Below are 20407 nucleotides of genomic sequence, written 5' to 3' on the forward strand. Positions count from 1 at the left end.
AGTAAGAGATCTGAAAGTGGGAAATCTCTTACTCACTCTTCCTTCAGTTAGTCCTGACAAAGGGTCTCGGCCCGAAACATCAACTGTACCTCTTCCTAGAGATGCTGCCTGGCCTGCTGCGTTCACCAGCAACTTTGATGTGTGTTGCTTGAATTTCCAGCATCTGCAGAATTCCTCGTGTTTACGTTTTTAAATCAACATCATTACGTTGATTGGAGCAAAGGATCACAAACAGCTAGGAAATGTAGCTTTAAAAGAAATCATGAGCTAGCTTTAGTCTCCAACACGAGTTGTCTGTGCCTTCCTGTACACATTGGATGCATGCTGAATAAGCGAATCCACAATCTTCCGGTTCTTCAGGAGCAGATGACTGGAGAAACCCTGTGGTAACAGAGAATTTTAGGCAATTCAGAGGCACAAGCAAGTGGAAGTGGAGAAAACCTACTCCAAAGGACAATCGTGATTAAAAAGAAGAGCACAATGCTATGCTGATAAGACAATATAGAGTGGAGCACTGGTATGTGTAGAGAATAAACACAGCCATGAATCTGTTGGGCTGAATGACCAATGTTTGTGCTGTAAATGCATTATAAACTGAATTTGAGAGGCTTTAACTGCCTGGAAGGAACTTCATTTACGTTCTCTATGATACACAATCTGAAATTCTGAAATGTGACATCACTCTTTTACTCTGAATATATTTGTGACTTTGAATCCTTTAGGACGTTCTCGTACTTGGCAAACATGCAGTCAAGACACTCCATGAAGACAAAATAGGAACAGGAGTGGGTTGTGTGAATTCCTGAACCTGCTCTTCAGTTCACAATCTCCATTATTTTTACCTCACCAGTACACGGCTTTGAATATATTCAAGGAGCTTGTGGGGTGAAGATGGGGCTGATAGGGCGAGTGAAGAGGAAGAGAGAGAGAGAGAGAGGCAAGAAGAGGTGGCCGAAGGTTGGAAGAGGCCAGGGAGATGTGGAGAAGAAAGGATTAGGAAGGAGACCCCAATCAGGGCTCCGATCTCTACCCCACCACCATCATCAGATCTTTATTCACCATTCACCTTCACCCCATTGGGTCTCCAAACCCCTCCCTGTCCCATTCGGATCTTCATCTCTCCCGTCCCGAGTCCGCTCTCCACCTCCTGCCCGGGTCTCTGAGTCGCCCCCTGCCAGCGTCCGCAACAAATTCCACCCCCCCGTCCCGTGACGTACTGCGGTTCGACCACGTGACCGATGTTTGCGTGACGGTGAAATGGCTGCGTCGTGGAGGAGCTGTCACCCGGACAATAAAAGAAAACCTAACAACGCACTGTGAAGAGCGGTCGTTTATCGATGGTAAGCGGATATCCTTTTGAATTTAGTGTAGGGTAGCTGTGTTGTTCCGTTTGTGAGCAGGTTCAGTGATGATAGCCGGGAGCTCGGGGACCGGAGCGGCGCTCTCGGCTGTGGTGGCGGTCGCGCCCCTGTTTTTCAGAGCCATCTGGCGGTTGTTGGCCACTTGTTTGAAAGAGGATACGGCCATTGTGACGTGGGGCAAACCGGGGTCCGGCTGGGTCAGTCTGACGTGGGGCAAACCGGGGTGCGGCTGGGTCAGTCTGACGTGGGGCAAACCGGGGTCCGGCTGGGTCAGTCTGACGTGGGGCAAACCGGGGTCCGGCTGGGTCAGTCTGACGTGGGGCAAACCGGGGTGCGGCTGGGTCAGTCTGACGTGGGGCAAACCGGGGTGCGGCTGGGTCAGTCTGACGTGGGGCAAACCGGGGTGCGGCTGGGTCAGTCTGACGTGGGGCAAACCGGGGTGCGGCTGGGTCAGTCTGACGTGGGGCAAACCGGGGTGCGGCTGGGTCAGTCTGACGTGGGGCAAACCGGGGTGCGGCTGGGTCAGTCTGACGTGGGGCAAACCGGGGTGCGGCTGGGTCAGTCTGACGTGGGGCAAACCGGGGTCCGGCTGGGTCAGTCTGACGTGGGGCAAACCGGGGTGCGGCTGGGTCAGTCTGACGTGGGGCAAACCGGGGTCCGGCTGGGTCAGTCTGACGTGGGGCAAACCGGGGTCCGGCTGGGTCAGTCTGACGTGGGGCAAACCGGGGTGCGGCTGGGTCAGTCTGACGTGGGGCAAACCGGGGTCCGGCTGGGTCAGTCTGACGTGGGGCAAACCGGGGTCCGGCTGGGTCAGTCTGACGTGGGGCAAACCGGGGTCCGGCTGGGTCAGTCTGACGTGGGGCAAACCGGGGTCCGGCTGGGTCAGTCTGACGTGGGGCAAACCGGGGTGCGGCTGGGTCAGTCTGACGTGGGGCAAACCGGGGTGCGGCTGGGTCAGTCTGACGTGGGGCAAACCGGGGTCCGGCTGGGTCAGTCTGACGTGGGGCAAACGGGGGTGCGGCTGGGTCAGTCTGACGTGGGGCAAACCGGGGTCCGGCTGGGTCAGTCTGACGTGGGGCAAACCGGGGTGCGGCTGGGTCAGTCTGACGTGGGGCAAACCGGGGTCCGGCTGGGTCAGTCTGACGTGGGGCAAACCGGGGTGCGGCTGGGTCAGTCTGACGTGGGGCAAACCGGGGTCCGGCTGGGTCAGTCTGACGTGGGGCAAACCGGGGTGCGGCTGGGTCAGTCTGACGTGGGGCAAACCGGGGTCCGGCTGGGTCAGTCTGACGTGGGGCAAACCGGGGTGCGGCTGGGTCAGTCTGACGTGGGGCAAACCGGGGTGCGGCTGGGTCAGTCTGACGTGGGGCAAACCGGGGTGCGGCTGGGTCAGTCTGACGTGGGGCAAACGGGGGTGCGGCTGGGTCAGTCTGACGTGGGGCAAACCGGGGTGCGGCTGGGTCAGTCTGACGTGGGGCAAACGGGGGTGCGGCTGGGTCAGTCTGACGTGGGGCAAACCGGGGTGCGGCTGGGTCAGTCTGACGTGGGGCAAACGGGGGTGCGGCTGGGTCAGTCTGACGTGGGGCAAACCGGGGTGCGGCTGGGTCAGTCTGACGTGGGGCAAACGGGGGTGCGGCTGGGTCAGTCTGACGTGGGGCAAACCGGGGTGCGGCTGGGTCAGTCTGACGTGGGGCAAACGGGGGTGCGGCTGGGTCAGTCTGACGTGGGGCAAACGGGGGTGCGGCTGGGTCAGTCTGACGTGGGGCAAACCGGGGTGCGGCTGGGTCAGTCTGACGTGGGGCAAACCGGGGTGCGGCTGGGTCAGTCTGACGTGGGGTAAACCGGGGTCCGGCTGGGTCAGTGTGACTGGCAAACCAGGGTCCGGCTGGGCCATTCTGACGTGAGGCAAACCGGGGTGCGGCTGGGTCAGTCTGACGTGGGGCAAACGGGGGTGCGGCTGGGTCAGTCTGACGTGGGGCAAACGGGGGTGCGGCTGGGTCAGTCTGACGTGGGGCAAACCGGGGTGCGGCTGGGTCAGTCTGACGTGGGGCAAACCAGGGTGCGGCTGGGTCAGTCTGACATGGAGCATACCGGGGTCCGGCTGGGTCAGTCTGACGTGGGGTAAACCGGGGTCCAGCTGGGTCAGTGTGACTGGCAAACCAGGGTCCGGCTGGGCCATTCTGACATGAGGCAAACCGGAGTCCGGCTGGCTGAGGCATTGGGACTTGGGCAAGCTGGGTTCGGCTCTTCTTGCAAGTTGGGGTTCGATTGGTAGTGGAAGAGCATACAGTAAAAAGTCTCTCTGCTGTGTGGATTGCATAGGAGATCTGGGAATGTGTGTACAGTATATTACAATGTAGTGTAGTAGCAGGTGCTTTGGTGTAATTATGTACCTGACGATTCCTCTAATTGTTACATGTTTAGAATATCCTTTATTCCACTTTTGGTATAATTGCCTCCTTGGAATAAATGGTGGTATGGTGTTGAATCATTTAAAAATGAGTAGCATACATTTCTTATGAAGTAATTTTGCAATGCTTTATTCCTAAGAAAATTGTCAGCAAAAGACAAAGTAATCCAGCAGGTTCATTGAGCTTGTCAACAACCCTGTGAAATAAAATTAATTTTTTTTTGCCCAAGCTAAATCATATTGAAGAAGATGGTAATTTATGATGTAATGCCAATCCATTGTAGAAAACATAATCTTGCGCACACTTGTCTTTGGGTAGACTGAAGTAAATTAGATCTTGCTTTCTTTGAGAAATTTCAGTTTTGTATGTTTACTGTTTATTAATAATGTTATCGCAATGTTATGGTTGCTGATGTGAAACTTGTAATTAGTAATTGACTCATTAATGCCAGATGCTTTGTTTGCTTTCAAGAGAGTTTGAACGGCTTCAAGCTTACTCAAGTCTCGTATTTGATAGCTTGTTTGTGACCCTCAGATGAAGGGGGTTTAAAAAAAATTGTAGACTGGGTTGAAAAAATTGCAGATTTATTCTGACTCTAAGTGTAATGTTTGCTGCTTCATGCGAATTTATCTTTTAAAAGATGCCTGCTTTATGTTTGAGACTTATTATTTTACCACTTTTCCTTGGTGAAAGTACTGTGTTGTTCACCTTTAATTGAGAAATAATTGTTTTGACTGCAATATTTTGTTGGTTTTTATAGCATCTTATTCCAAATTGCTCCTGCCTTGTGACCAATCAGTGAGTTAATAAGAAAAGAATATTAAAAATTTTGAAAATTCTGAGTACCTAAACTAAGAGTTGAACATGTTGGATCAGCAGCAAAAATGGAAAGATAAACTGAATTATTACTAAGTGTCTTTGGCCCGAAATGTTTCTCTTCTCACAAATGCTGCCTGACTTGGCTGAGTGTTTCAGGCATTTTCTGTGTTATTTCAAAAAAAAGTAGGCTGTTTATTCAAGGTAGAAAATAATTTAGATTTGTTCACTGGTCTCTGTTAGGTGATTGCATGCAAGGTTGGTTCAGCACCCTTTGATTGGACAAATAAATTTTGTCCTTTATCTGGCTTGATATTTGGCAAGCTTCCCCAGAAGCATATATGATGAAGTAGAATTAAACATAGGGGTGGGGGTGAATGTCTGTATTTAAAAAGCCCTGATGTTATTGTCATTTGATTAGCAGTTTATAAAAAGTAGTTATTGCTACTGATAAAATGAGAAGAATTTTAGAGGAAATGGAAAATAAATTGCATATATAATACAATAAAATAATATTAAGAATGTGGGACTGATAGCAAAAGAAAATGAAAGCCAACAAAATATGAGAGAAACGCTATTCCTTCAGTTAGTCCTAACGAAGGGTCTCGGCCTGAAACGTCGACTGTATTTCTTCCTATAGATGCTGCCTGGCCTGCTGCGTTCACCAGCAATTTTGATGTGTGTTGCTAAAATATGAGAGAAAGGGGTTTTATTTAAAGACAGTCCTTTCAGGATTCCAATGTAATATCTGAAAAGTAATTGTTCAACATCCTGTCATTAAATGTTTATAGCATTCTTATTTTTAGAAGAATGTGCTCCTTTATTTAGATGTTTAAATAAAAAGATCCTAGGCATTTAAATGTGTTAGAGAGAGCCAAGTACGTTTTTAATGATAATTATCAGTTGGAATGTTGCCAGTTTTTTTTCTGCTAATTATTGATTGCTGTAAGAATCAGGTTTAATATTACTAGCATATGTCATGAAGTTAGTTGTTTTGCAATAGCAGTACATTGCAATACATATTGTAATTTATAGTGTTTACTACTAAGTATATATTAAAAAAATAAATAAGTTGGGCAAAAGAGAGGGGGGATAAATACTGAGAAAATGTTCATGGGTTCATTGTCCATTCAGAAATCTGATGATGGAGGGGAAGAAGCTGTTCCTGAAATGTTGTGTGTGTGTCTTCAGGTTCCTGTACCTCCTCCTTGATGGTAGCAATGAGAAGAGGTCAGGCCCTAGGTGATGTGGCTCCTTATTGATGGATGCTGCCTTTTTGAGACATTGCCGTTTGGAGGTGTCCTGGATACTGGGGGAAGCTAGCACCCATGATGAAGCTGGCTGAGGTTACAACTTTCTGCACCTTTTTCCAATCCTGTGCAGTGGCCTCTCCATACCAGTTGGTGATGCAACCAGTCAGAATACTCTCCATGGTACATCTGTAGAAATTTCTGAGCGTCTTTGGTGACATAATAATTCTCCTCAAACTGCGTGACTTATTGTTGAAATTGAGATTAATATGTTTCATTTTCCTGAACTAACGTGTGCAAAATGTGTTTTGTGTAGCAAGATGAAGGGGTAGAACAGTGAATTAAAGTTACATTTTAATGTCCTGCCGAAGGGTCTCCCCCTGAAATGTCAACTGTACTTTTTTCCATAGTTGCTACCTGGCCTGCTGAGTTCCTTCAGTATTTTCCATGTGTTACTTAGATTTCCAGCCTCTGCAGATTTTAGATTATGAGGACATGCAGTCCTCTTTTATTGTCATTTAGTAATGCATGCATTAAGAAATGATACAATATTTCTCCAGAATGATATCACAAAAACACAAGACAAACCGACTGAAAAACTGACAAAAACCACATAATTATAACATAGAGTTACAACAGTGCAAAGCAATACCGTAATTTGATGAAGAACAGACCATGGGCACGGTAAAAACAAAAGTCTCTAAGTCTCTCGAAAGTCCCATCATCTCGTACAGACGGTAGAAGGAAGAAAAAAACTCTTCCTGCCATGAGTTTCCAGCGCCACAAACTTGCTGATGCAGCATCCTGGAAACACCCGACCACAGCCGACTCTTGAGTCCACCCAAAAACTTCGAGCCTCCGACACCGAGCACCACCTCTGCCGAGCGCTTCGACCCCGGCCCTGGCAACAGGCGATAGGCAAAGCCGAGGATTTGGGGCCTTCCCCTCTGGAGATTCTGGATCGCACAGTAGCAGCGGCAGCAAAGCGGGCATTTCAGAAGTTTCTCTAGGTGTTCCTCCATGCTTCTCGCGTCCGTCTCCATCAAATCAGGATTGTGCATGGCCCCTAGTTAACTCATATGATATCATTTCGGAGCGGCGCACGCACTGCGTTGCGCCGCCATCTTCTCCTCCTCCTTTTCTCTTGTTTGGAATTAAAATTATTACTTATTTTGATCCAGGTGCATTGTTTTAGTTGGCATTACATTCAGGAATGGAACGGACTACAATCAAATCCTTGCACTAGGATAAATGTGGTATAGGGCACCCTTTCCATCATCCACTCTCTGCTATTATGGTTAAAACATTATCTAAGTTTAGCTAGCATTGGCTAAGATAACATGCTGGATCTGTCATTGTCGTTTAAAGTCATACGATGATGCATGGAAGACTTGTACAGCAGGGGTCCCCAACCTTTTTTGCATTGCGGACCGGTTTAATATTGACAATATTCTTGCGGACCGGCCAACCAGGGGGTGGGGGGGTAGGGTTGCCAACAGACAAGAGTAGCAGTCAAATGCGTTGTTTACCCAGAAAGACTACAATGGCCATGAAGCCTTGCGCGGGCACCAGTGTGCATGCGCGTCGTGAACCTGCCGATTTCTGCCCCGCCCGCCCAGCAAATCCTTTTTGGCGATTCTGTTCATGGGGTTGGGTGTTAATCACTACTGGAATATAGGCGATAAGTGGGTAATACACTCAATTTTGTTTCTAAAAGGGTTTATCTAACGAATTTAATATTAAACACAGCGCATATTTTCCTCGCATGAATACAGTGATAAGTCAATTATCAGGGGAGGACAGGGGAGCTTGAAGTGTTGAATGAACTTCCAGTAGAAGTGGTAGAGGCAGGTTCGATATTATCATTTAAAGAAAAATTGGATAAGTATAGGTTACAGGAAAGGAATAGAAGGTTATGGGCTGTGTGCAGGTCGGCGAGACTAGGTGAGAGTAGCGTTCGGCACGGACTAGAAGGGCAGAGAACGCCTGTTTCCGTGCTGTAATTGTTATAGGGTCACTTATAAGTCAATAGCTTCATAACATTTTAAGTAACATTTGGATATTAAACACATAGCACATATTTCCCCCGTATGAACATATAAAATCATTGCAATACACCAATATCGCTGAATCAGTGGGAGCCCTGGGCTTGTTTCCCTGCAACAACACAGCCCCATCGAGGGGTGATGGGAGACAGCAATACCCGAAGGGGGTTCCTTATGTCCAGTCTATTCCGCAGTTTAGTTTTCGTTGCATTCATTGCAGAAAACTCCGCTTTGCAGAAATATGTTGGAAATGAAAGTAACGTTTTCAGTGCTTCCGTGGCTATCTCAGGATATTTAGCCTTGACTTTGATCCAAAATGCCGACAGAGATGTTATGTCAAACATACTTTCCAGCCCGTCGTCATTTGCAAACTCGAGGAGTTGATCTCCTTCCCACCCTGACACGGATGACGGGTCACGACCTCGCATGCGTAATGGCTGATCGGTGGCCGTGACAGGGAATGAGAAAAGGTGCAGCTGACTCATATCGCCAAATCATATCGCCTCCTCGCGGCCCGGTAGCGCATGCTCTGCGGCCCGGTGGTTAGGGACCACTGTTGTACAGGATCTTCTTGCTTTACAAATATTCGATCCCGCAATGTCTCGTTAGGGCTGGTTTTCATGACAACAATAGTTTGCCACTCTGTGCAGAAGAATACGTACAATAATACTGATTTTCCTGGACCTCCTTAGAATTGCAAATTTTTGTTTCACAAACTGTCTTTCACGAATACAATCCCTTTATGAATCAAGGGATCCCTGCATTTGTCTACCTAAAATCAGTGTCTATTACCAGTTGATGGAATAATTAAGACTAAATACTTAATGTGTATTGTTTTGTCACAGTTAATTTGTTCAGTTGTTAAATTATGGGATAATAGCATTATTTAACAGTAGAGCGAATGCAAGAATTGAACCCCCCTCCCACTTTTCTTTCTCCCTAGGCCTCCTGTCCCATGATCCTCTCATATCCCTTTTGCCAATCAACTGTCCAGCTCTTGGCTCCATCCCTCCCTCTCCTGTCTTCTCCTATCATTTCGGATCTCCCCCTCCCTCTCCCACTTTCAAATCTCTTACTGGCTCTTCCTTCAGTTAGTCCTGACGAAGGGTCTTGGCCTGAAACGTTGACTGTACCTCTTCCTAGAGATGCTGCCTGGCCTGCTGCATTCACCAGTAACTTTTATGTGTGTTGCTTGAATTTCCAGCATCTGCAGATTTCCTCGTGAAACCTTTTTTTGTTGGTCATAGGAGTTTATCATTGTGAATGGGCATGAATTGCCATTCTATAAAGCATAAAACAACCTGCTGGGGAAATTCAGCGTGTCAAGTGGCTACTCTGACAAACAGCACATCTTGGGGATAAAGGTGGACACTGGAGCAGCCAGAGAAGATCAGTGCAGGAGGAGAATATCCACACTCCAGCACTGGAGGAAGGACTGAACCCAGGTTGTTGAGAGGCAGCAGGATTGCCTGGTGCAGTTAGTTTGTTAGCCTTGGTTAAAGGAATTTGATAAAGAAAGAAGAAAAGGAACTTCTATTTGTACTGTCCTGATGGAGGGCAAGAATTGGCATCTGTTTATTTCCCTCAGTGGATGCTGCCTGACCTACTGAGTTCCTCCAGTATTTTGTGTGTGTGTTGCTCAAGATTTCCAGCATCTGCAGAATGTTTTGTATTTGTACATCACCTCTTGATGTACAAAAATATTCTGAGCTGTTCACAGTATTATCAAATGAAATTATACACTGTACACCTGCTAAACTAGGCCAAGTAGGTAAAACTTTGGAGGAAAGCAATATGGAGATCCCTGAGGAGGAAGGCTAAGATTTTGTGCCTTTAGGTGAAGACAGCAGGAGTCACCAGTGAAAGGACAGCTCAATTCAGAGAAGATCAAAAAGACTGATCTGGATGATTCCCATTATGGAAGAGATTTAAACATAAATTTAAGAGAGGATTTGCAAAAAAAAAAGTGAATTTCAAAATTGGGCTTTGTTTGCACAGGAGTAAATGTGGGTCAATTTTTATTCATTCTTGAATCCTCTTTTTGTTCAGATTTTGAATTTTATTTCTGAGTAGAATCATCCAAATATTGTACATTCTGTATTGGAATATACAGACCCCTCCCCTGTTTGTAGCAGGGTTCCTTTCTGGAGAACTGTTGATAATCCAAAGAGTTTGCAAGGTGGAAATACGGCCACGAACTGCATTCCCACCCGGTAGAAAATGTCCCCAGCACCACATGAGGTGGCAAATCTATCCTACTGGTCTGCCAAGTGTTCATTAGTATGTACAACCTTAGAGGCTGATTTTTATTTTATCGATTATTTTTGTGCTTTTAGGGTTATTTGGTATACAAATGTGCTGTTTATAAGCTGAGGATGATCTATAATGACTTTTAATCCTTACTGATTAATCATAAATGTCGATGCAAAAATAATCCAGTATTTAGAAATTTTGCTTTCTATTCTATTAAAAATGTTTCATTTTCAACTTTAGTCATTAACTTTGAAAATGAAATATATTAAGGTTAAATCCATTTTGAGTTGTATGTGTGTTTGGAATGTCACTGCAGTTTTGCATAGTAATGAAAATAGTCTTCAAATCTTTTGCATCTTTATTGATCTAGTTTTGTTTTTTATGGTCAATTTGCAGAGTGCAACTGTCAAGATCTCAGAAGCAACAAAATTATAGACATTTAAATTTTAACATAACTTTTACAAGGCACCATAATACATATCAACCTCAACTGTTTGTTCACGTAAATGAGTGTTACAATTGGGGATTTTGATCAATTTAACTGAGAATTTTTATTTATGAATCACATGCTCCTTTTTTCACAATAGAACCCAAAAACAGGGAAAATTGAAAAGCATAAGAAACTAAAAATTCAAAAATTGAAATGCCAGCAGTTGAAAAGTGTTCATCCACTTTGCTCAGTCCTTGGTTAAACCAGTCTCACAGCTATTATTAGCTTTGCACAATGTGATGGAGCAAGATTTGTCCATTCCTCCATGCAAAATTGCTGAATCTGTGCTAGGTTAATCGGGGAGTAGCAGTGGACAACAATCTTAAGGTCTTGCCGGAGATGTTCGATCTGGTTAAGGTCAGGACTCTGATTGGGCCTCTCAAGGACATCAATTTTTTTTCATTTGAGACCACTTCATAGTGGCTCAGTCAGTGTGCTTTGTGCCGTCGTGCTGCTGAAAGACAAACATCCTCCCCAGTTTAAGCTTTCTGGCAGAGGCGAGCAGGTTTTTATCCAGGATCTCTTTGTATTTTGCAGCATGCAGCTTTCATCAATCCTGACCTGATTTCCAGTCCCTTCTGCTGAAAAGCATTCCCATAGAATGATACTACATGCATTATACTTTACAGTAGGGATGGTGTTACCTGGCTGATGTGCTATATTAGATTTATGCCACACATACTGCCTAGTGTTGAGGACTAAAAGTTCCACTTTAGTCTCATCTGCTCACAAGACCACCTCCTGCATCTTTACAGTATCTTATAAGAGATGCTTTGCAAAGTCCTTTCGGGCAAGGATATGCTTTTCTTTTTAAAGCCCGGGCTTCTTCCTTGCCACTCTTCCATAAATACCCTTTTTGTGCAATGCCTTGGAGATTCTGGAGCTATGAACTTCATCTCCAGTTCCAGTCACTGATTTTTCTGCAGCTCACTAAGAGTGACTGTTGGCTTCACAGTAGTACCCTCTCTTATAATTGCTGTTTTTCTCTGGCAACTAAGTTTAAAAGGGCAGTCTGACTTAGGCAGTGTGGCTATGGTTTCATATTTTTTCCGCTTTTTCATGATGGACTGCACTGAACTCTGAGTCCTGTTCATTGCCTTTGAGATGGTCTTGTACCCTTCCCAGATTTGTGTTTCTCTTTTATCATTATGTCGACTCGTCTGGAATGCTCTTTTGTCTTCATTTTCGTTTGGTCTGTTGAAAATCTACCATACTGTTGGATGAGGAAGATATGTGAATTAGTTGAAAGCAGGTGATCTTCCAATTTTCTGCATCAAATTGGGTCAGTTGGTAAGGTCATATACAGTAGATAGATGCTTTATTCATCCCAAATGAAATTACGGTGTCACAGGAGCGCAGATGTACAGAAATAGAAATATTAAAAGAGAAGTAAAAATGAATTTTAAAAAAGTTGCCTCAAACAGTCTAATAGGAGCGGGGGGTCATCACTTCCCTGATAAGGTGTTGATTCATTATAGAGCCTAATGGTCGAGGGTAAGAATGACCTCATATAGCACTCTTTGGAGCAGCACAGTTGTCTTAGTCTATTACAAAAAGTGCTGCTCTGTTCTGTCAAGGTGGCATGCAGAAGGTGAGAAACATTGTTCAGAATTGCCAGGATTTTCTGTAGAATCCTCTGTTCTACCACGGCCTCCAGTGTGTCCAGTTTGACTCCTATAACAGAGCCAGCTTTTCTAATCAGTCTATTGAGCTTGTCAGCATCACGCCACTGTATAGAAGATTGTACTGGCTCAACAGACTGGTAGAACATGTGAAGGAAAAGGCTGCATATTCCAAAGAACCTCAGTCTCTTTAGGAAGTAGAGGTGACTCTGGCCTGTCTTGTAAACAGCCTTTTTGTATTGGTGCTCCCACTCAGTCTGTTATCCAGGTGCACCTCCAGGTACTTTCAGGTCCTCACCACATCCACGTGCTCACCATCAATAGTAACAGGGAGCAATGCAGGCTTAGTCTTCCTAAAGTCCATAACTGTCGCTTTTGTCTTACTGATGTTGAGCTGCAAATGATTCAGCTTGCACCATTTGAGAAAGTCCTCCACCAGGACCCTGTATTCATCCTCTCATCCTCCCTATTACACTTGAGGAAAGTAATTTCAAAGGGGATGAATATTTTTTCAGTTTCATAATTTTGGTTTTTAATTTTTAGTCAATTGTTTACAGGTTTTGGAATTTTTCATTTGATTTAACATGATGCACAGTGTTTTGTAGATTAGCTCAAAAATCTTCAATATATTTATATATTTTATTTCAGTATGTCCAGAGGGGCAGATAGTCACACAGTGTATATATATCTTGCAAACCTTTCAGTAGTTGCATAGACACCTGAAGAGCCAACTATCTGTTGGATGGAAGTGACCAACAACTCTGATAGAAGCAGAGGCCAAGTTTTTAAGCTCACCAGTGGGAGGTGGTGCTTTAGCACTGCTGGCCCACCACCTCGAGGGAGTCTTGATCATAAGCGGGCTGAAACTCCCGAAGACAGGTGGCAGATCAACTGATGATCCCACTGGTGATAGCACAGGGCAGTTAACATCTTAGTCCACGTGTATTTTGTAACTCTAAATTTAGAAAACAAGACAGTAAAATGTGAAAATAGTTGTAGGGGCTGAACACCTTTTCAAGGCACTATATAGTTGGGCACAAATAAGACTGAATTCCTTACTTGATCAATTTTTCTTAGGAATAATTTGCCAGTGAAGTGGATAAAGTAAAAGCTGCATTTCTGCTTTTATCTTTCTTCTATTAGAGAGGAAACCACGTGAGCTGCAGGGAAGAATTGAAGTAATTGGTAGTGTATTGTAATCACCCTTGTTCATATATTATTAATTCCTAGGCTGAATATTGCATTGCAGCATTGGTACAATATTGATGATGTGCTTTATTTGTTTTGTCTTTGGACATTGTGTTGTCTTCAGAGGCAATGATTTTCAAGGAGTGGCTTGAATTAATGCAATTTAAGGAGTTGCCATTTTCATATGGTTTGAAAATCAAAATGAATTTTATATAATATACGTGTCCTAATTTTATTTTGGATTCTGGGAAACCTTGGTCTATATGTAATCATGCAGTTATCCAAATTTATTGAAAGGCTTTTCATAATGAGGAGGTTGTTATAACTTGTCCTGACATCCAGTAAGCATGGTTGCACAAAAATAATAGCTTCATTGGTATATGAAATGGGGAATGTGCTGTTTTAATAATTGTTGTTGGAGCTGTTCATTTCTTTTAATTAATATACAACTTTTTCATAATCATGATTTTATTAGTCTGACATGAAAATGTTTCAATTTCACAATTGCCTTCATTCCAATCAAATTTGCAGATTGCAACAAAACACAATGACAGTGTCAAATTGTAGTGGAGATTATGTCATGATATAAAGAGAGTTGCATTCATCTGCTAAAAATGCTTTTTGAGATGCAAATACTAATTTTTAAAAGTTCTTCCGTGCAGTAGTACTCTGGGGCTTATGCTATATATAATTTATTTTAGTAAGTTTCACCAGTGCCAGAGAACAGTCCTTCTCTTTGGAATAGTGTTTTAAGTTCCCCAACATGACTTGTCTAGAGTATTGAGTAATCAATATAGGTACTTGCCAATCCTGTGAGAATCCCTACTGAGAGCCAGAGCTTGCCGAAAAATAATAGCATATCACTGACTGGCTGTTATTAATGCACAATTCATTCCGATGAAGAGAGGTATTGTGAATTTATAAAATCTTCATGATTCAAAAGTATCTTGCCCTGCTGAATTTGCACATTAATTGTCCATTAAACTCACCAGAAATTTGAGCATGGTTGTTAATGCCTAAATTTCTGCACTGATCTTAATAGACAATTAATGTGCTTTAAAAAAGAGCACATCATGATTCAAAAAGGAGCAGTTTGCAAAGTTCATTGCCATGGTTTTTACCTATATTTAATTTTCTGTATTAATTATTTTGTTATATAATTCGCCTCTCCTTCATCCTCGCCCATTTGATTATTCTTTAGTCCTTTAAGATAAGATAAAACTTTATTTAACCTGAAGGAAATTATTGAACTGCTCATCTTTTGTTGATTAGAGGCTTCAATGGCCTAATTCTGATGTTGGTTAATACTTAAGTTCTATAACTGTGATGGAAAATTTGCGATTGTGGATGTAATGTTGCCAAATTAAACAATCCTGTTGACTTGAAGCAAGTTCTTTAAAAAATATATCACAAACCTTACAAATATTTTTCTTATTTATGCAGTGTTTGGGCCACTGAGCAGCTTGGAGCTACATAAAAGAGCATCGGGTTAAAGATCTGTTAACCTGGAAAAAATAGGCAATCAAGCAAGTATAAATTTACTGTAATGTTTACATAAATTTTAATATAAGGGATGGTAGAAAGGTGCTAGAGAAAAAAAATGGAATTTGGAGGAAATTATCTTCAGAGAGACAGATTCGATCTAAACATGGTTGTGCTTATTTAATTGTATTATTTAGCCAGTCAACTTTCGTGATTTACAGTTTTTCACCTCCAGGAACTTCATCATGCGTTCACTTACACTGGTGTCCATTTGCCTCTGAATTAATTAGTCTTTCTTGATCTTGAGATCATAATTGCACAATCCTGACAACCATTTAGCCAGTCTTTGTCAAACTTTTTTGATGTTAATTTCATGGGCTTTCTCCTCATTTTTAAAGCTTTTCATACTGTCACGTACCCCGTGACAGGAATAAAGAAACCAGCAGAAATAGAAACCACTTTGGAGTCTAGTATTGCTAATAACTAATAATATTAATAACTACGCAATACAGTAAACTAAGTGAAGATAAATCAAACAGGTTAGCAAGAATTATATAAGTAAGTAAATCAGTAAGTGTGGAAAAATATGTATGAAAAACCAAGCTTCTTTAAGTCTAGGGGTAAAAAGATACATTCTTACGATGTTGAGTAAAGTTCAGTTCAGTTCGTGGTATGAGGTTGAATAGTGATTGGGGGGTGGGGAGAGAGAGAGTGAGTTGAGTCTTCAGGTGAGCTGTTGCTGTTGATCTTCTCGTCGTCCTCCGAAATCTTTCACAAGTCACTGACTGTGACTTTAACAACAAAGGGGACCATACTTTAGTGTGGTTGAGCTGTCTACCCAGGCCAGGGTCGGACACATGGATAACTCCCCATTGGTCTTGCCCTTTGAACTTTCACTGGCTGAGCAATTGGATTAATCCGCCTGTTCGATCCTCCAAAACCCACTTTCTCTGTGGGCACAACAATGCTCATTCAGAGTCCAGATCATGTGTCTGAGGTCTGTACCATCTGACCACCTATTTATCTCACCAGGCTGAGCATCACTTGTCATTCAAAGAGTTCCTCCTTCCTTTGTCTGTAAAGAAATGCAAGCAAGCAACAAGTCCTTGAAAGTAACATCAATAATGTGCTGTCGGTCGCCGATAGCAACTTTCGAGCTGCTTGGTGCTGTCTCCAAACATAACTCAGTAGAAATCCAAAGTTACTTCCAGTGCCTTAAATGGACAGTCCAACCTGTCTCTCTGTCTCTCTGTCTCTCTGTCTCTCTGTCTCTCTGTCTCTCTGTCTCTCTGTCTCTCTGTCTCTCTGTCTCTCTGTCTCTCTGTCTCTCTGTCTCTCTGTCTCTCTGTCTCTCTGTCTCCTCTCTCTCTTTTTAAAACAAACCATTGATGATAAGTAACTCTCTCTGTCTCTCTTCAAACAGTTAATAGGGGCACTCCTGGATCCCCTCACACTCCCCTTCCTCAGGGGAAAAGAAAATTGTCGCGGTTTTTTTTGTCTAAGTGTACATCAGAGTTTTAAACAATACAGGGGGAAAAAACATCAAATGACAGAGCAAAAATGGTTACAGTTTCCAACTTAACATCGGGATAAGCAATCGGCTATGATATTGTCAGTACCTTTTATATGTTTGATTACCAAATCAAATTCCTGCAATACTAGACTCCAATTTAACAACCTCCTATTTTTATCCTTCATTTTATTTAGAAACACCAGCGGATTGTGATCTGTGTAAATCATAAGAGGTCTTTGGACAGGACAAATATAAACCTCAAAGTGTTGTAAGGCCAGAATAAGTACCAATAACTCTTTTTCAACAGTTGAATAAAAGTATACTGGGGTGTTCCTTTAACAGAGAGGGCTAAGGAGATATCAGCATTTGTGATACTGTTGAGACTGTATGAGTACAATGTTTTGCCCTTTGGGATGAAAAATGCACCAGGGACATTTCAAAGAATGATCAATTCGGTGATTAGAGGGTTAGAAAACACAGAGGCCTATATTGATGACCTAGTGGTCTGGAGTGACACATGGGAAGAACATATTGCAGTGGTAGAGAAACCGTTTGATAGACTTTCTAAGGCCAATCTTACAGTGAACCTTGCTAAAAGTGAATTTGGCCATGCCACAGTCACATATCTAGGGTATGTGGTGGGCCAAGGCTAACTGGCACCTGTACAGGCCAAGGTTCAAGTGATTGCTGAAGTTCCTGTTCCAACTAGCAAGAAAGCTTTGAGAAGGTTTTTAGGGATGGTTGGGTATTATAGAAAATTCTTTAAGTAGCTTATTTCTCAAAGAAATTTAATGTGAACCAAAAGAATTATTCAACTGTTGGAAAAGAATTATTGGCACTTATTCTGGCCTTACAACATTTTGAGGTTTATATTTGTCCTGCCCAAAGACCTCTTGTGATTTACATAAATCACAATCCACTGGTGTTTCTAAATAAAATGAAGGATAAAAATAGGAGATTGTTAAATTAGAGTCTAATATTGCAGGAATTTGATTTGGTAATCAAACATGTAAAAGGTACTGACAATATCATAGCCGATTGCTTATCCCGATGTTAAGTTGGAAACTGTAACCATTTTTGCTCTGTCATTTGATGTTTTTTTTTCCTCTGTATTGTGTAAAACTCTGTGATGTACACTTAGACAAAAAAAAATCGTCTTCGACAATTTTCCCTGAGGAAGGGGAGTGTGAGGGGATCCAGGAGTGCCCCTATTAACTGTTTGAAGAGAGACAGAGAGAGTTATTTATCATCAATGGTTTGTTTTAAAAAGAGAGAGGGAGAGAGAGAGAGAGAGAGAGACGAAGATTGACGGTTGGACTGTCCCTTTAAGGCACTGGAAGTAACTTTGGATTTCTACTGAGTTGTGTTTGGAGACCGCACCGAGCAGCTCGAAAGTTGCTATCGGCGACCGACAGCAAATTATTGATGTTACTTTCAAGGACTTGTTGCTTGCTTGCATTTCTTTACAGACAAAGGAAGGAGGAACTCTTTGAATGACAAGTGATGGTCAGCCTGGTGAAATAAATAGGAGGACAGATGATACAGACCTCAGACACATGATCTGGACTCTGAATGAGCATTGTTGTGCCCGTAGAGAAAGTGGGTTTTGGAGGATTGATCAGGCGGATTTATCGAATTGCTTGGCCAGTGAAAGTTCAAAGGGCAAGACCGGTGGGGAGTTGTCCATGTGTCCGACCCTGGCCTGGGTAGACAGCTCAACCACACCGAAGTACAGTCCCCTTTGTTGGTAAAATCACAGTCGGTGACTTGTGAAGGATTTTGGAGGACGACAAGAAGATCGACAGCAACAGCTCACCTGAAGACTTGATTCCCCCTCCCCCTTCCCCCCTCCAGCCCTCTCCCTCCACATCGCTATTCAACCTCATACCACAAACTGAACTGAACTTTGCTCAACATCGTAAGAATGTATCTTTTTACCCCCTAGACTTAAAGAAGCTTGGTTTTTCATACATATTTTTCCACACTTACTGATTTACTTACTTATATGTATAATTCTTGCTAACCTGTTTGATTTATCTTCACTTAGTTTACTGCATTGCATAGTTATTAATAAATATTATTAGTTATTAGCAATACTAGACTCCAAAGTGGTTTCTATTTCTGCTGGTTTCTTTAATCCCGTCACAGGGTACATGACATAATTGGGGGCTCGTCCGGGATCCCCTCACAATACACAATAGGCTCGCCATATCTGATACTTTCTCGTACAATATTTCAGTGCTGTTTTATCACTTGTTCTATTCCCATCCTCTTCCTGGTAACACATCTACCATTCAATAATTACATTCTGTTCTTGCCTTCTTTGTGCTTTTTGTTACTTCCTTCCCAGCATTCTCCATATTGCATCTTACTTTTAAGAGACTGTCTTTATGAAGGAGGATATAAATAATGAAGAATGATTGCCGACATTCTGTATTGATCTTTGAGCCCATTCATAGTGATGTGGAGTGGAGTGTGCAGTATAAGCTGTAACAATTAATTGTATGTCTCTGCATAACGTTGTCCAAATTGAAATGACAACTCTTGACGGCAGGTGTTGTTGGCTGCTGAATGCCGATGCTCAATGTCGTGAAAAGGGAGTGCTATATTAGATGGCTTCATGGAATAATTTGTGGTGAGGTATGAGCATTTTAAAAGTTCTTTGCTTTGCACCTATTTAAGGTCAAATCAATCTGAACATAGTACTAATTGAGAAATTTCTCTAAATGAATATAGGTTGAGTACCCCTTATCCAAAATGCTTGGAGCCAGAAGTATTTTGGATTTTGGAATATTTGCATCTATATAATAAGATAGCTTAGGGATGGGACCAAAATCTAAACACAAAATCCATTTGCAGTACATATACAGCATATATACCCTGAATGTAGTTTCATACAGTATTTTGATAATTTTATGGATGAAACAATGTGTACATTGAACCATCAAGTGAGATATCACTACTTCAGCCTCCCCGGTGGACAGTCTGTGGCTGTTTGGCATCGCCATCATTTCTGACTCTGAATTTGTGCTACCAGTAAGCAGGTCTTTGTCTTGCACTTGGTCATCACACGTGCACTTAACAGGAAAAAATATTACATTCCTTTAATATAGTATATAGCATTCATTTCAAGAGGTCGAGAATGTGATGTTGAGGCTTTATAAGACACTGGTGAGGCCTCACCTTGACTATTGTGAACAGTTTTGGGCTCCTCATCTAAGAAAAGATGTGCTGGCATTAGAGAAGGTTCAGAGGAAGTTTACAAGGGTGATTCTGGGTATGAAAGGGTCATTATATGAGGAATGTTTGTTGGCTTTGGGTCTGTACTCACTGAAATTTAGGTTAAGGGGGAATCTCATTGAAACTTTTCAAATGTTGTAAGGCCTAGACAGAGTATATGTGGAAAGGATGTTTCCCATGGTGGGGGAGTGTAGAACAAGAGGGCACAGCCTCAGGATAGAGGGGCGCCCTTTCAAAACCGAGATGTGGAGAAATTTCTTTAGCCAGAGGGTGGTGAATTTGTGGAATTTGTTACTGCAGGCATCTGTAGAGGCCAGATTGTTGAGTGTATATAAGGCAGAGCTTGAAAGGTTCTTGATTGGACATGGCATGAAAGGTTATGGGAAGAATGCCGAGTGGGGCTGAGGAGAGGGAAAAAAGAATCAAAAAAATTGAATGGTGGAGCAGACTGGATGGGCCAAATGGCATAATTCTGCTCCTATGTCTTATGGTCTTGTATTGAAAGTATAATGTGTGCAGGGTAACAAAAACAGCACAGCAGCATCACAAGAATACCTGAATCAGCTGTTGAAGAACAAACAATGGCAGGATTTTAGTCTCCACCTACGATGTCGTGTTTTGATTAAAAGGTTACTGTACACTGTATTTGTATTTTACTTTTTTCTAGGTTTTATGCAAGGTGTAAAAACAAAAGATTTCAATGAAAACGGGGAAAAAATGTCAATGTTTTATTTTTAAT

General features: G+C 42.8%; 1 protein-coding gene across 2 annotated transcripts in view; it reads left to right on the forward strand.

The window, feature by feature from the left end:
- Positions 1-1233: 1233 nt before the first annotated feature.
- Positions 1234-20407, forward strand: part of kidins220b (kinase D-interacting substrate 220b) — a 95033-nt gene continuing 75859 nt past the window's right edge. For both annotated transcript variants that reach the window (XM_072251191.1, XM_072251192.1), the window contains exons 1-2: positions 1234-1340; positions 14877-14959. The gene's annotated coding sequence lies outside the window, so the exon portion shown is untranslated. The remainder of the gene's footprint in view (positions 1341-14876; positions 14960-20407) is intronic.

This window comes from Mobula birostris, chromosome 2 (genome assembly GCF_030028105.1).
Source record: "Mobula birostris isolate sMobBir1 chromosome 2, sMobBir1.hap1, whole genome shotgun sequence".
Lineage (NCBI taxonomy): Eukaryota > Metazoa > Chordata > Chondrichthyes > Myliobatiformes > Myliobatidae > Mobula > Mobula birostris.